A 13,251-nucleotide genomic window follows, 5' to 3' on the forward strand; every position below is an offset into this window, starting at 1 on the left:
GCTGGATGCCAGGGCACACTGGATGAGGATGGCGCTGGTTGGGCTCGCTCTGAGGCGGATCCCAGCCAGCCAGCGGTCACCGCACGGTGCTCTGCTCGCTGTCACCCTGCCTGTCCCACCCCAACCATCCCTGGAGCCCCCAGGCAGGGCACGGCAGGGCTGTAAATACTCGGACACGAGGCTCCTGCTGCTCCCCCAGCCCATCAGCATCCATCCACCGTGTGCCACCCCTGTTCTGGGGACAGCAACCTCACTCCTGCTGCCACATCCCTGTGCGGCGATGCCACCGCTGCCTCCCTCCGAAGGTGCCTTTTCCTGCTGCCCACGCAGGCTGGGGGCCACCCCACGGGAGGCCACTACGGGGTGATCGGGTGCAGGGGAGCCCATTGCTGCAGCGGGTGCTGCCTGCACCTTGGGGTGCGGGAGGCAGCTGCTCCATGGGAGAGCCTCTCTGAGCGGCTGGGGGCTGCGGGTGGATGCTGCTACGTTGCGTCAGGGCGTTACTGTACGGTTTGGGTTTGTTTGGCAAGTGTGAATGTCTGGGGATGAGTTTGCATACCGAAGGTTTAAGGAAGAAACCCAGCCCTGGGGGAACACCCGAAGATGCCGGGTGCTGCCACGCGTCCCCCAGCAGTACAGGGGCTGGGGCGGGTTTTGGGGAGGGACCCCGCGAGGCGATCTTCCCATGGGTGTCTGCGAGAGGGGCTTTGGGAAGGTGCTGGAGGGTGGAGGTGGGAAAGTGTCAGGAGATGAAGAATCAGAGCAGCTCTGCCCCAGTCCCAGTGCAGCAGGAGGGGCGGTGGGACCCCAGGGACCCCCCCAGCTGCACAGCACCACAGGGCCCGGTGCTGGCCGGGAGCTGACGGCAGAGGGCCCTTGGCAGCGCCGTGGTGGGAGCTGCGGGCGGGTGGAGCTGCGGTCGGGCTGCGCGTTAGCATGGTAGAGGCAGAGCGACCGCTCCTTAGGAGATAACCTACACTACGGTTTGGTAACTGACTTTTAAAGAAAATAAACGTCTTGGATTTGCAGAGCCAGTGCTGTTGTCCCTGTCCCGCTCGCGGGAAGCGTCTCGCCGCCCAGCCATGTCAGTGCCCTGGGGTGCAGGCTGGGGCTGTGGAGTTTTCCCGGGGCAGTGAGATCCCAGCTGGAAGCCAGGGCAGCCCCAGGCCTCCAGCCTGCTCCGCTGCCAGCCCTGGTGCAAACACGGGCCCCAGCTGCTCTCCCTCACCATGCCAGTGAGGATAACAGGAGGTCTCATCCCCACAGGTGCTGCCATGTGGGGGACAGGTTCCTCATTAGGGTCAGTGCCCATTTTCCAAGCAATCCCCACAAGCACACAGTGCCTGCATGCAGCTGCACCGCACCCGATGCTGCTGCCCCTGCACCTCCCGAGGCTCCCAGCTGGGACAGGGCAGCCCCAGCTCCTGCTTCACCCTTCCACACCCTGGTTTCTGCTCCCAAACTAAGTCCTGGCCCCAAACCAAGCCCAGCCCAGGTGCACAGGGAGGGAGAGCCCCAGGGGAGGCAAAGCCTGGCCTGGTGGGGTGGGACCCAGGTGGGGACAGGGACCCTGAGCACCATGTCCCCAGGTCCCTGGAGGGGCTGCAGCCGGCAGCAGAACGGGCCCAGGGCAAAGGCGTCCTCGGGGGCTTGGCCGAGGGGCGGGATGGAAACACAGCCTCCGCAGAGACATCTGCCTGGCGGGGCCGCGCGGGGAGGGGGCACGTCCCACCCCACGTTTTATTATGCTTCCTTCATGGGAAGAAACTTTTTCCTTTGCTGTCTGGTAAGCTGCTAGCAATCATCAGGCAGGCAGGTGGTAAAGATTCATATCCATCAAACAATGCCATTTAGTTTGTAACCTGTGACTAAATCTGGTGTTAGCTTTAATTTCAGAGTCTGCTTTAGGGCTCGCTTGTTAATCTCTATGCAAAGCAGATGAAATGAATATGCAGCATTTTGGATGTAATTGTACGGCTTCAATTCAGCACTATAATTTTCCAAACAGGATCTTGCAATCAAGCTTCTATTCATTAGTGTATAAACAATTTAGTTTCTCAGCTCTCCAGTATGCCAATCATTTCAATGGAGTGAGCATCTCTGACAAAAAGAGGAGGAAAGTTTCCTTTGTGTAACAGAGGTAAAAGTTGCTCCATACTTCAGGCAATTCCCGCCTGGCAGACCCAGGCCATTTCTCCCGAGGCGGCCGCATCCCAGTGCCCCACGGCACCGGCACCAAACGCTGCCCGGGGGCAATGCCGCGGTGGCTCCGGGTTCTCCCAGCCAGCACAACCCTGAGCACCGCTGGTCCTGCCGGAGAGACCCCAGAAGGTGAGCAGGGACCCCTCAGGATCCCTCCTCCCAGGAAGGTGAGGCTGCACAGCACCTCCCGCACCCCTCGGCTGCGGCCAGGCATCGTGGTGCTCTCCTCACAGCTCTGCTCAGGGCTCTGCTCCCTTGTCAACGTGCCCGGGATGTGGCCATGTCCCTGTCCCTCGAAGGAGAGGTGGGACGGGCCCCGAGCCTCGACAAAAGGAAGCACCGTCGGCAGAGACGCTTCGCGCGGTCTCGGTTTCCAAATGAATATCGACAGCGCTAATTACAGGCCGCCATGCAGACAGCTTATTAGCTTGTCACAAAAAGACGGTATTGAACTCAAAGCCCGCGGTATTCACGGAGCGCAGCAAGACGCTCCCCAGACAGCACAGCGAACCAGGCAGGCGAACAACCTCCAGCAAAACTAATTACTTCCTGATTGTCTACGGCCACCCACTGGGTATAATAGTATAGACTAAATTTGGCATATACATAACTAAGCACTCGGCACCAATTTGGCGTACAATAATCATCCTCTGTGTTGCATAATTAAAATCTGATCACTTGGAATAATTATTTCATATTCCCGGCACTGGGTGAGGACTGCACGGTGCGGCGTGGCGGGGGCGCCGGAGCCTGGCGGGCAGGGATGGGACGGCGGCGACAGGGCCCCACAGAAGCCACCCGCTCCCATGGCACTGCCCAGCCCGCGGGTGCCACGGAGCCGCCTTCGTGCTGCCCCAGCCCAGAGCCCGCTCGGGACAGGTCCATCCCCGTGTCCCCACAGCAGCCGTGCATCGGGCTGACCTCCTGCAAGCAGGCTGCTGACCCCCCCGCCTGCCCGGCCGGGACACTCGCCGCCCGGCCCTATTGTCATCGCACGTCTGCTAAAGGCGTTTGGAAAGACAGGGCAATAAAAAATAAAATAAAACGGAACGTGTGTGTCTAATCCATTAACTTCCTCTCGCAGGCTCCCCGGGGACCCGGTGAGGAGGAGAAAGAATACGTGGATATTGCACGCGCCCTGGCATTTTGTCCCTGGGCCAGCCCCGCCGCTGGCCGCTGCCACGGCTTGCGCCATCCCGGGCTCATAAATCAGCGCGGGCGACAGCGTTTCACAGCTCGCTTCCCAGCCAGGATATTGCCATTCCTGCTGATTACACAGCCAGCGCGCGGGGGAAGCTGCATCTCCCACTTCCAGGAAGGGAGGCTCCGCAAGGAAAATGCATTGATAAAAAGAAGAACGAAATCAGCTTTGTTCATGTTGCGAATCTCCTATTGTTCCTGCTGCGACTGTCGGCCGTTGCTGGAGAAAGTATTTCCTCAGCGATAAATCTCCTGGGCTCCTCAGCAGCCCTCGCCTTGGCACCAGACCCTCCTTGGGTTGTTTTGCAAGAAAAAGCAGCTTTTGACACTACACCAGCCCTGTACAAGAGCCCCTGGCCTCAGAACTGACCCAGCACTGATTTCTCAGACGATTTTGCTGGTTGAGCTCATTGCCCAAGAGCATGCAATCAAAGCGGCATCGTGCCCCTGGAAGGGGTGTCGGGCAAATCACGGTGTGAGCTCAGCCCCAAGTCCCTCATTCTGGGGGATGAGGGCTGTTCCCAGTGCAGGGGGGCTGGGGCCATCCCAGGGGTCCCTTGCCCGTGTCCGCAGCCAGCACCACACCGGGGACCCGCACCGCCGGTCCCCAGTACCTCACTTGCCCCTGCCCCTCGGAGCAGGCTATGGCCGGCACCACACACGTGCTCTGGGCAGCACGTAGCAGCCGGTGCGGGCTGGGGAACGTGAGTCTGACCGGGGCCACGCTAATCCCAGCGCCGAAACGCAGAGCTGGCTCCAGCCAAGTGCTTGAAATACGGGAGTCAGGCTGACAGTTGTACAAGAAAAATAGATCAAGTTTCCAAGAAAATACAGGCGAACTGATCTGATTTTCATCAGCATCTTCAGCTGCCTTTCGGGAAGCCCCAGCCCTCTCCTCATTCCTGGTCTCTGCTTTACAAACCACTTAATTCCTTGTTGCTTTGGAAACCCTCACAAAGACCCTCTGCATCCCCCAAAATAACGAGCAACAGATGCTGCTTTGACCTCAGCAACTTCCTGGAAACATACATTTGTCAAAATAAAAATAAAAAGATTAATGTGAGGAAGGCTCTTAAATTATAAGGAAATAGCAGACACGAGAGCCCAGGCGTGCACGCCTGCCATTTGTAACGGCAGCGGAGCACTCGGACAGGCGGAGGAGCCCGGGGCCGTCCACAGGGAGCCAGGGAGATCCCCGTGTCCTTCGGGGCCCCCACACCCCTGATGCCCCCCAAAGCCAGGAGTGGCCACAGGCACAGGGGCTGTTGGTGCGGGGGCACCCATGGGCTCTGTCAGCACCACAGGTCCCCGCCGGTTGGGCACAGGGCACCCGCTCACCCCAGCAGCAGGGCCTTCAGCTTCTTAGGGATAACTCACAGCTTTGCTTCAGCTTGGGCTGGCAAAGCAGTTTGAGGGTAAATATTGAAATTTACACTTCCAGCATGAAGCAAAAGCACAGTATTATTTATGTTGGAAAAGCCCCTTAAGATCATCAAGTCTGACCATCAGCCTAGCACTGCCAAGTCCACCTCTAAACCACATCCCTCAGTGCCACAGCCACACATCCCTTAAATGCCTGCACCACCTCCCTGGGCAGCCCGTTCCAATGCTTGACCACCTTCTCTGTGAGGAAATTCTTCCTGAAATCCAACCCAAACCTCCCCTGGTGCATCTTCAGACCATTTCTTCACATCCTGTCACTTGTCACCCAAGAACGAGACCTGCACCCTCCTCATGCAGCCTCCTCTCAGGCAGGTGCAGAGAGCAAGGACGCCTCCCCTCAGCCTCCCCTGCTCCAGCTCCCTCAGCTGCTCCTCGTCTTGTTTTCCAGCCCTTCACCAGCTTCGCTGCTCCTCTCTGAACGCATCCAGCAGCTCGCTGAGGGGCCCAAAACCAAGCACAGCACTCGAGGTGGGGCCTCACCAGCACAGGGTACAGAGGGACAAACGACATGTTCCCAAGCAGCCCCTTCCCACACAAGGTTTAGGTTCAGTTCCTACCCCCCCCACCCCCCAATGTGCCATTTCTCAGATTATCTAGGTTTGCTGCCTTCTTTTACAGAGTTTTTTAGCACTTTGCTCATGCTGCAGCAGCGAGATGTGCAAGCAGCTGTCAGCCAGGACCTTTTCTGGTCAGGGTGCTGAAGGCCAGAGGGTTTCACCCTCTCCCTCTGGCTGCAGCCACCCAGCAGGTCCTGGGGCTGGCACAGGGGCACAAGCACTGCTGAGGGCACGAAGCCCCTGGGCGCTCCTTGCTGTCAGGGCTCGTGACACCCTCAGGGGTAAGTGACATGATGTGACATGACATGACATGGCACCCGCAGCACTTACCAGGGCCTGGGGGTAGGCAGGGGCTGCTCTGCAGGCTTCATACAGGTGGAACCTCTTTCCCCTCCCAGCTTTATAGGATTAGCCAGCAACAAGCTGAGGGGAAGGGCTGCTGCTTGGCCTGGCGTGAGGTGGGGCTGGGTGGCTCTGGGGCATGGGTGCACCTGTGTACCGGCCCCATCCCCATCCCACTCCCAGCTTTGAGCTTCTGTGCAGCCCTGTGGGACCGAGGAACATCGCTCCCTCGGGGTGATTCCTGCTGGGCAGGGGTGCACAGGTCTTGCTGGGGGTGTTTGGGATGTGGCAGTGCCATGGGGTGGGCGCAGCCTGGCGGCTCTGCACCAGCACCGCGGGGTGCCGGGGTGCTGCTGTGCCACGAATGCAAATCCTGACCCGGGCTGGGCCGGGGGCTCTGCCTTCCCCAGCACCCGCGTAATGCCTCTGGTAGCCATGGCAACCGCTATATACATTTACATATTCTTCCCGTTAATCACAGGGACATCCAAGCAACTGTCTTTGCTGGGGTTTGTTTCCATTCCTCTGAACGAGGGCTGGAGCCTTACCCACCCACAGCTGCTTCCCCACACAAATGAATCCTCCACATCCCCACTTCTAGCCTTCTAGCCCCTTTTGCCTACCTGAGGCAGAAAAAGAAATTACAGAACCTCAAAGGTGCTTTCGCATTGCGTCCTGCAGCCTCTTCCCTGCAGCTTTCGGGGCCGTGGTGGTGGGGCTGGGCCCTGAGCGCCTGGGCAGGGTGCTGGAGCCTGCGCCAGGGCAGAGAGGAAGGGGCCACTCGGGGAGCCTCAAAAACATTTTTCCATGGCATTAACGAGAGCTTCCTGGTGAGCCCAGTGGTGCCGGCAGGTGCATGCGGGTGCTGCCAGCTCCCAACACCGGTGCCAGGGGCCTCCTGTGCCAAGGGATAATGGGAGCTGTCCTGCGGCTCGGCACAGCCGGCCGGCTGGCTCCCGTCACGGCCGTGCGGTGCTGCCTCAGCCCCGGCTCCTTTGGCGGTCAGCATCACCCACAAGGTTTCACCATGTTTTTCCCTTGTGGGGTACAGCTGGTGGCACCTCAGCGTGGCCAGGATAGCTGGGAAGGGACTCCATTTGCTGAGTTGCAGGGACAAGGAAAGCCATTAGAGTGAGCCTTTCTGATTAATTGCACCCTTAAAGGGAGCATCGCATGGAGCTGTGTCTTCGGCCACGAGCACAGCTGGGGAACAGAGTGGGGTCCTGCAGTGTGGTGCAGGAAGCAGCAAGCCGAGCGCTGGAGGGATGCTGTCCCTGCGCTGCCTCCTGCTGCAGCCACACGCTGCTCCTGGGGGGCTGCAGGGCCCCGCAGCCCCGGGACGGCATCACAGCATCAGTGCCAGCAGGACAGCGCCGGGCACATTGTCTGTGCGTGCGTGGAGCAGCCCGGCCCCGGCCCCACGCCGCCAGCATTGCAGACCCACCGGTTTCCTCTGCCCTTTCCACCAAACCAACCCGCAGAAAGTTTTATAAACTTGAGGAAACGCGAGTCAAAGCAGAAGGAGCCCGAAGCTGAGCCAAAGCGTGACCTCAGCAACCTCCCCTCTTTGTCCAGCCCGGGACCTCGTTATTATCTGTCAGCATTTGCTGAGTCCCCTCCTTCGGGGCCACACCAGGCCCTTCCGGAGGCGCAGGGCCTCGCTGCAGCTCCTGCTCCTGATGCCTGCGTTATCTCTGCCGCTTCCAGCTCCGCTTCCCCCGCCGGCGGGGCGATGCCTGTCGGGGCTGGCAGCACCGGGGCCTGCGCGGGTGGGGGTCACCCCACTGCACTGCGGGGCTGGCGACAGGACACCAGGATGAGAGCACAGAGCCCTTGCTGTGCCTTTTGGAGGGGACACAGGGACAGCGTTGGCCCCCATACGATGCTGCCAGCCTGGCTGGAGGAGGCAGCGAGCCCCAGAAGAGCAGGGGCTGGGAGACAGCAGAGTGCAATTTGCTGTCTGAAGTATGAGCTTGCCCGTCTGACATGAGGGCAGTGACAGGCAGGGAGTGTTTGGTGCAAAGGAAGGAAATGGAAGAATTAAATCCACAGAACTTCCCTGCTTTTGTTCTCCCTCCCACCCCCGCTCTCCTCCTTGGCCGCTTGCTCTTCTCGCTGGATGTGTACGGCTTGATACTACCCAACCAAGCTGGAAACGGGGTCTATCAGCTGAAAGCAATTTACTTTGAAATCCAGCTGCCAGATTTTCCTTCATTTGTTTACTTTTAAATGCTTTTTTAAAAGCCAAAGTACACAAGGCAGCCAAATTGCTGACATGTGTGCCGGGCCGGTACCCCGCAAACGCTGCATTCTTTCATGTCCTCCTGGGCTCAAATCCACTCATGTTTATTTAAAATACATAGAACACTTCAGCACTATTAAGGACCATGTTTTATAGTAAATGGAAAAAGATTTCCTCGCAGGCCAAGGGGAGAGGGAAAGAATCACTTCAATTCAGTTTTGTTCTGCAGCACTTCGCCTACCACACGACAGCCCAGCCACCCACAGCTCGCTAGCGGGCGGCTCGGCACAGTGCCAGCACCCGGTAGCGCCGCGGGAGCTGCTCGTCCTCCGTGGTGGCTGGCACCTGGCAGCACTGGGGACACGGGGCTCCAGCAGTGCCCGGGCTCAGGCCTCCCACCCCAGGGATGCGTGGGGCACCTGGCCCGTGGTGGTTGAAGCAAGCCCTGAGATGGGGTTTGCAGTCATTGAGGTTCTCTGCCTCTTCTGAGCCTCCTCAGCGTCCTGCTGCCACCTCCATGCACCCGCTGCCAGCTCAGCCCAGGCCCCTCTTGTCACCTTCCCACAGCTGCTCACTCCCCTTGCTCCATCCCCACGTGGCACCGAGCCCCGTCCCACTGCACCTCACCCCATGGCAGCAGACACAGGGCAGTGCTTCTCCCCCAGACACCCAGCGCTGCTTCCAGAGCCCTGTGCAGACGTCAGAAGGTGGCACAGGGAAATTTAGGGCCCGATTTGGAAAACCAGCTCCAACAGAAGCAGCACCACGTCACCCCTACAAGCTGAGGGTGCTACCAGCATGGTAGCAACCTGCGCGTCCCCAGCCATGGCACGAGGGCAGCCCTCGCAGGCTGCAGGAGCAGGTGGGGAGGATGGGGATGTGCGGGTCTGCAGGAGCTCTGAGGTGGAGCAGGCAGAGAATGAGACACAGCACATTTATTACAAGACATCTGATCAAAAATATGACAGAAATGCTGGCACAGAGAGCAAATATTTTAATTGCAATAACAGGTAAATGGGCTATACATGGAAGTAGAAACTCAAATTTAGAATTATTAAGTGTATTATGTGGGCATTTGGGAGAGAAGGAGCGTGGAAGAGGTATTTTCAGCTAACGCTGCCTTTCCTTAAACCATCCCTCTGTGGCTGAGGTGGCCTGAACTCTACAGGGTAATGTAAGGATGCGCATCAGAAAGCGAAAATGTCAACAAGCAGCAAATAAATCCTCCAGGCTGTTGTCACTACTCGAGCTTAAAGAAAGGCAGAAAAGCAACAAACAGAAAGAAGCAAGGAAGTGACTTACATTTTTAATTGAATGATCTGCTACCACCAACAGAGATGGACAGTGGAGTTGTGAAAACCTGTTAGCACGCCTCTGGCAGATCTCCTTCCTAAAAGAAACCGCTAGTGACGTAGCCAGAATTGGTCTGTTTTGTTTCGTAGCAAAAAAGTACAAGAAAGCAGAAACCTCCACTTATTAACTGTTAATCATTTAGACTGCAGCACCTTCATAGTTTTACTGTAATTAGCCAGACTAGTAAATCTTCAAAAGGATTCCTCCAGTGGAATTCCCAGACTCTGATTATGTCATGCCCTTAACACAAAATCCCACAACTGGTTTCACTCATGGTTAGGAGAAACAAAGGCTCTAAGCGAGTGATGATGGGGAGCAGAGCAGGGTTTGCAAGGACAAGCACTGAGCACTGCGTGCTGGTGCTGCCTGCGTTCTGGGGATGCTCACTTCTGCAGCCAGCTCCGCTGCTCCTTGGGTCCCTGCACAGGTTTCCACACATTGCACCGCTGCAAGAAGGGTTTGGATCTGAGAGCCAGTAGGCAGGAGAGAGCCGTGATGTTCAGGACTGGGAATCACTCTTCCCAGACTGCTCTCAGGGTGCCACTTCTCACCCCCGGTCTCTCTGGCAGGGGCATCCCCCACTGCTGCCAGCGCAGGCAGCATCTGCAGGGGAATGGGGGCTGACAGCTGCGGGGCAGGGCTGGGCATAGCTCCTTCTGCTTGCTCCAGGGAAGGAGGGCAGCAAGCAGTGGGCCTGTGCCTGCCCTGGCCAGGCAGAGCTTTGCCCCAGACCCCTCGGAGGCACTTTAAAAGGGCAAGGACGGTGAACAAGCCAAGGGCAGGGTGTCGGTGGAACCACACCAGGGCCCAGAGGGAAGCAGCACATCCCAGGGGCCACACGAGGAGGCGGTGGCAGGCAGCAGGGGGGAGCTGGGCAGCCTGTCCCCTGGCACAGGGCTCTGCCCTGCAGACTGCACCGCTCCCGGATCGCTCTGTTCTTTCCCCTCCGCCACATGCTGGTGTAAAAGGCAGAAAAAACACAAGAGCTTGTAACAATAAAGAGCACAATAACTGATAGTAAAGACTCCGGCAGCTGTAGGGAGCCAAAAGCTTCTTGGAGGGGGTTGGATGGAAGCTGAGTTTCCCTCCCTGCTTGTATTGTATTTCTTTCCTCTGCCAAAATGTGCTTCCTGAGTCTTGGGCAGAGCTCTCTGCTGCTGACCCTCACCTTCCTCTGTTTAGCCTGGAGCGCAGGCTTGCCACGAGCGCCTGAGGCCGCGCCTGGGGACAGGCAGAGCCTCCCGCTGCGTGCACATGGCCGGGGTCAGGCCCGCTGTCAGCGGCTTCCTGAAAACCGCAGCCAAGTCGGGCCACACCTGACCGCGTCCCTCAGGAGCTGCTGGGCAGGGACCCGGCACGGGAGCCTGCGGAGAGCGGCGGGGGAACGGCTGCAGTCGCTGCGGCTGGCGCTGACGGGCTGCGTCCAGTCCTTTTCGCTCAGACAAAGATGGGTCAGGCTCACTCCGCACAGCTGTGAGCGGGAGGCAGCGCGAACAAAGCGGAGGTCAGACGGTGCTCGAACCAAAGGGGTAATTCTGACTCCATTAAAATTCTAGCTCCCGTTTGCGTGGAAGCAGAAGGCTGCGCTACTGCTCATAAAGAACTAAACCACCCTCGGGGTGACTCATAGCCCTTAACAGAGCTGCCACGCTGATTTTACAAATATTAGAGCAATGCCTCGAAGTCAGTGTTTTATACGTTTTAACCTATCAACTTGGGAGCAGACCCGTAGCTCTTTCAGAAAGCTCCCCTTCCCCTGTATTTTATTTCCTTTCTCAGTGCCAGAATCGGAGCCAAAGCCGAGCTTAACAAAGCAACAGGCATGGCCATTCTTCCCAGCCCTCATTTCCCCTGGTGAGATGGGAGAAATTAATTTAAACCCTATCAAAACAGCAAAAGCTGTTCACTATTCTGTGCTGCAGAACGCAGCGTGAAGAAAATACTCGCTTGAACCATCCGCATTTGCCAGCCCAGCCAAGAGCACAAGAACACGCAGGTTGGAATCCTTTTGTTTGGGCATCTGCAGTAGGCAAACGCAGACAAACGTGATCTAAGCTATTTCCCAGGCAGTAAGGGCAGCAGCAACGAGATGCTTGGGATGCAGGCAAGATAGAGGAGCTTTTACCTTATCAAATGCTCTTATTTCTTTTCTCTGAGCCCTCTTATTCCTGGATGCGGTCAGATACAGCAAAGCTCTTCACTCCCACCAGCTTCTGCCCGTGCCCTAGCCCCGCGATAGCCTGGAGCAGCACGCGACCAGCTGAGCAGACTCAGAGCACAGAGGCAATGCAGCACCGCTGCTGTCAACCCCAGATACCACACACAGGAGGAACCTGCACCAACGCACACATTAGCCTTGCCAACGCTCTAGCAATGCGTGTAAGGGAGTGGAAAAACTTGCCTTTGAAGCAGGAAAAAAAAAAAAAAAAAAAAGGGAATAACCCCTGCACTGCCAAGCAAAGTGATGCTGACGTGCCTCTGGTACTCAGGAACCACCCCCCGCACAGCAGCTGGTTGCTGGGCTGATTTACTGCCTTAATGGCCAAAATAACACCGCAGGCTTTTTGCTTCCAGTTTGCTGGGCTGTATTTTCTCAGCTCTTCTTGCCAAGGCACTATTCGGACCACTCTCAGCCACACAGGAGGCGTCTCAGAGCAGTTACATCGAGACCCCACCCAGAAGGGCTCGTGCAAAAGCACAGCCATAAAATTATTAACAGGAGGACAAGGTTACGTTATTAAGACCATTTGGCAAGGTCACGTCCATTCCTCATAGAATAAAGAGAAATAATGGCTTTTTACATGAAGTTAAATATTGCAATTAACCTGCTTCCTGTGTTTGCCTGTCACCCACTGCTAACCCTGGCCCAGCAGGTCCAGAACTGAGCACCATCCTGCTCTCTGCAGTGCCACAGACGCCTCTTCTCTGGATTCAGAGAAGCAAATGGAAATTGCACTGGGATTTCCCAACAACCTCCATCTACTTTAGCTGACTTAACTTCCTGAACTCACATCAAATGTAATTGAGGTGATCAGAACTTTTCAACCAATTTTTCTTCCTCTTCTCACGTCAAGTTTTTTCCATATGTAGAAAAAAAAAAAAGTTGAGATAATGTTCAAGTGAGGCTCGTAGCAAAGAGAAATTTTTAATCGAGTTTCTATTAGCAATACTGAATTAGCCTTAGGACTTAACTTACATGATGGCAAAATCTTCGTCACAAATGGCCAAGACCAGCTTAAAGCAGCCACAAGAGGGAGTCTTAAATCTCTTACTAACATCCAGATGGATTCTAGTTTCAAAATGCTTTCAGTACAAAGTGCACAGCAAGCTTTCAAAAGGGTTTTACAAAGTCATCTTGAACTCCAAATCTTTCTCTCTGGATAGAAGTATCCTTGTTCTGAAAGAAAAGGTTCTTGAAGGGTTTTCAAGACTTAAGGATTTTTTTTTCACCAATTCATCTTGTTTATCATAGCTCCATTCTAGAACCACATTGCAATTGAAGGCAGAGGAAGAAGATGTGAATGGCTTTGTCTTAGCAAATCTCAGTTTACGTATGCTCAGGAGGCTAGTTCCACCTAAACTTTTTTTTTTCAGGAATGATAAGGGCACGCGATAGATTTATGAAACTATCAAGAGAGCTAAATAAAATCAGTTCTTTTCCACCACTTGCTCAGTGGAACAGTTTGGTGGTTATAAGCAGAGCGGCTGTTGCTGTCAGCTTTCTGGTCTTTCTGGCTAACATTACACCTTCTCCAGTCCTTTTGCCTTGCGAGTTAAGCAGAACCACTTGAGATCAGAGCATATCAAACTGCCGGGTATCTTGGAGGGGGCCATTCTCTGTCACACAATGCTGTCATGCTAGTGTCACACAATAACTCTGCTGGGATCAAAATGCACACACCTCCCTTACTA

The sequence above is a fragment of the Oxyura jamaicensis genome, chromosome 17 (genome assembly GCF_011077185.1).
Source record: "Oxyura jamaicensis isolate SHBP4307 breed ruddy duck chromosome 17, BPBGC_Ojam_1.0, whole genome shotgun sequence".
In the NCBI taxonomy this organism is placed as follows: Eukaryota; Metazoa; Chordata; class Aves; order Anseriformes; family Anatidae; genus Oxyura; species Oxyura jamaicensis.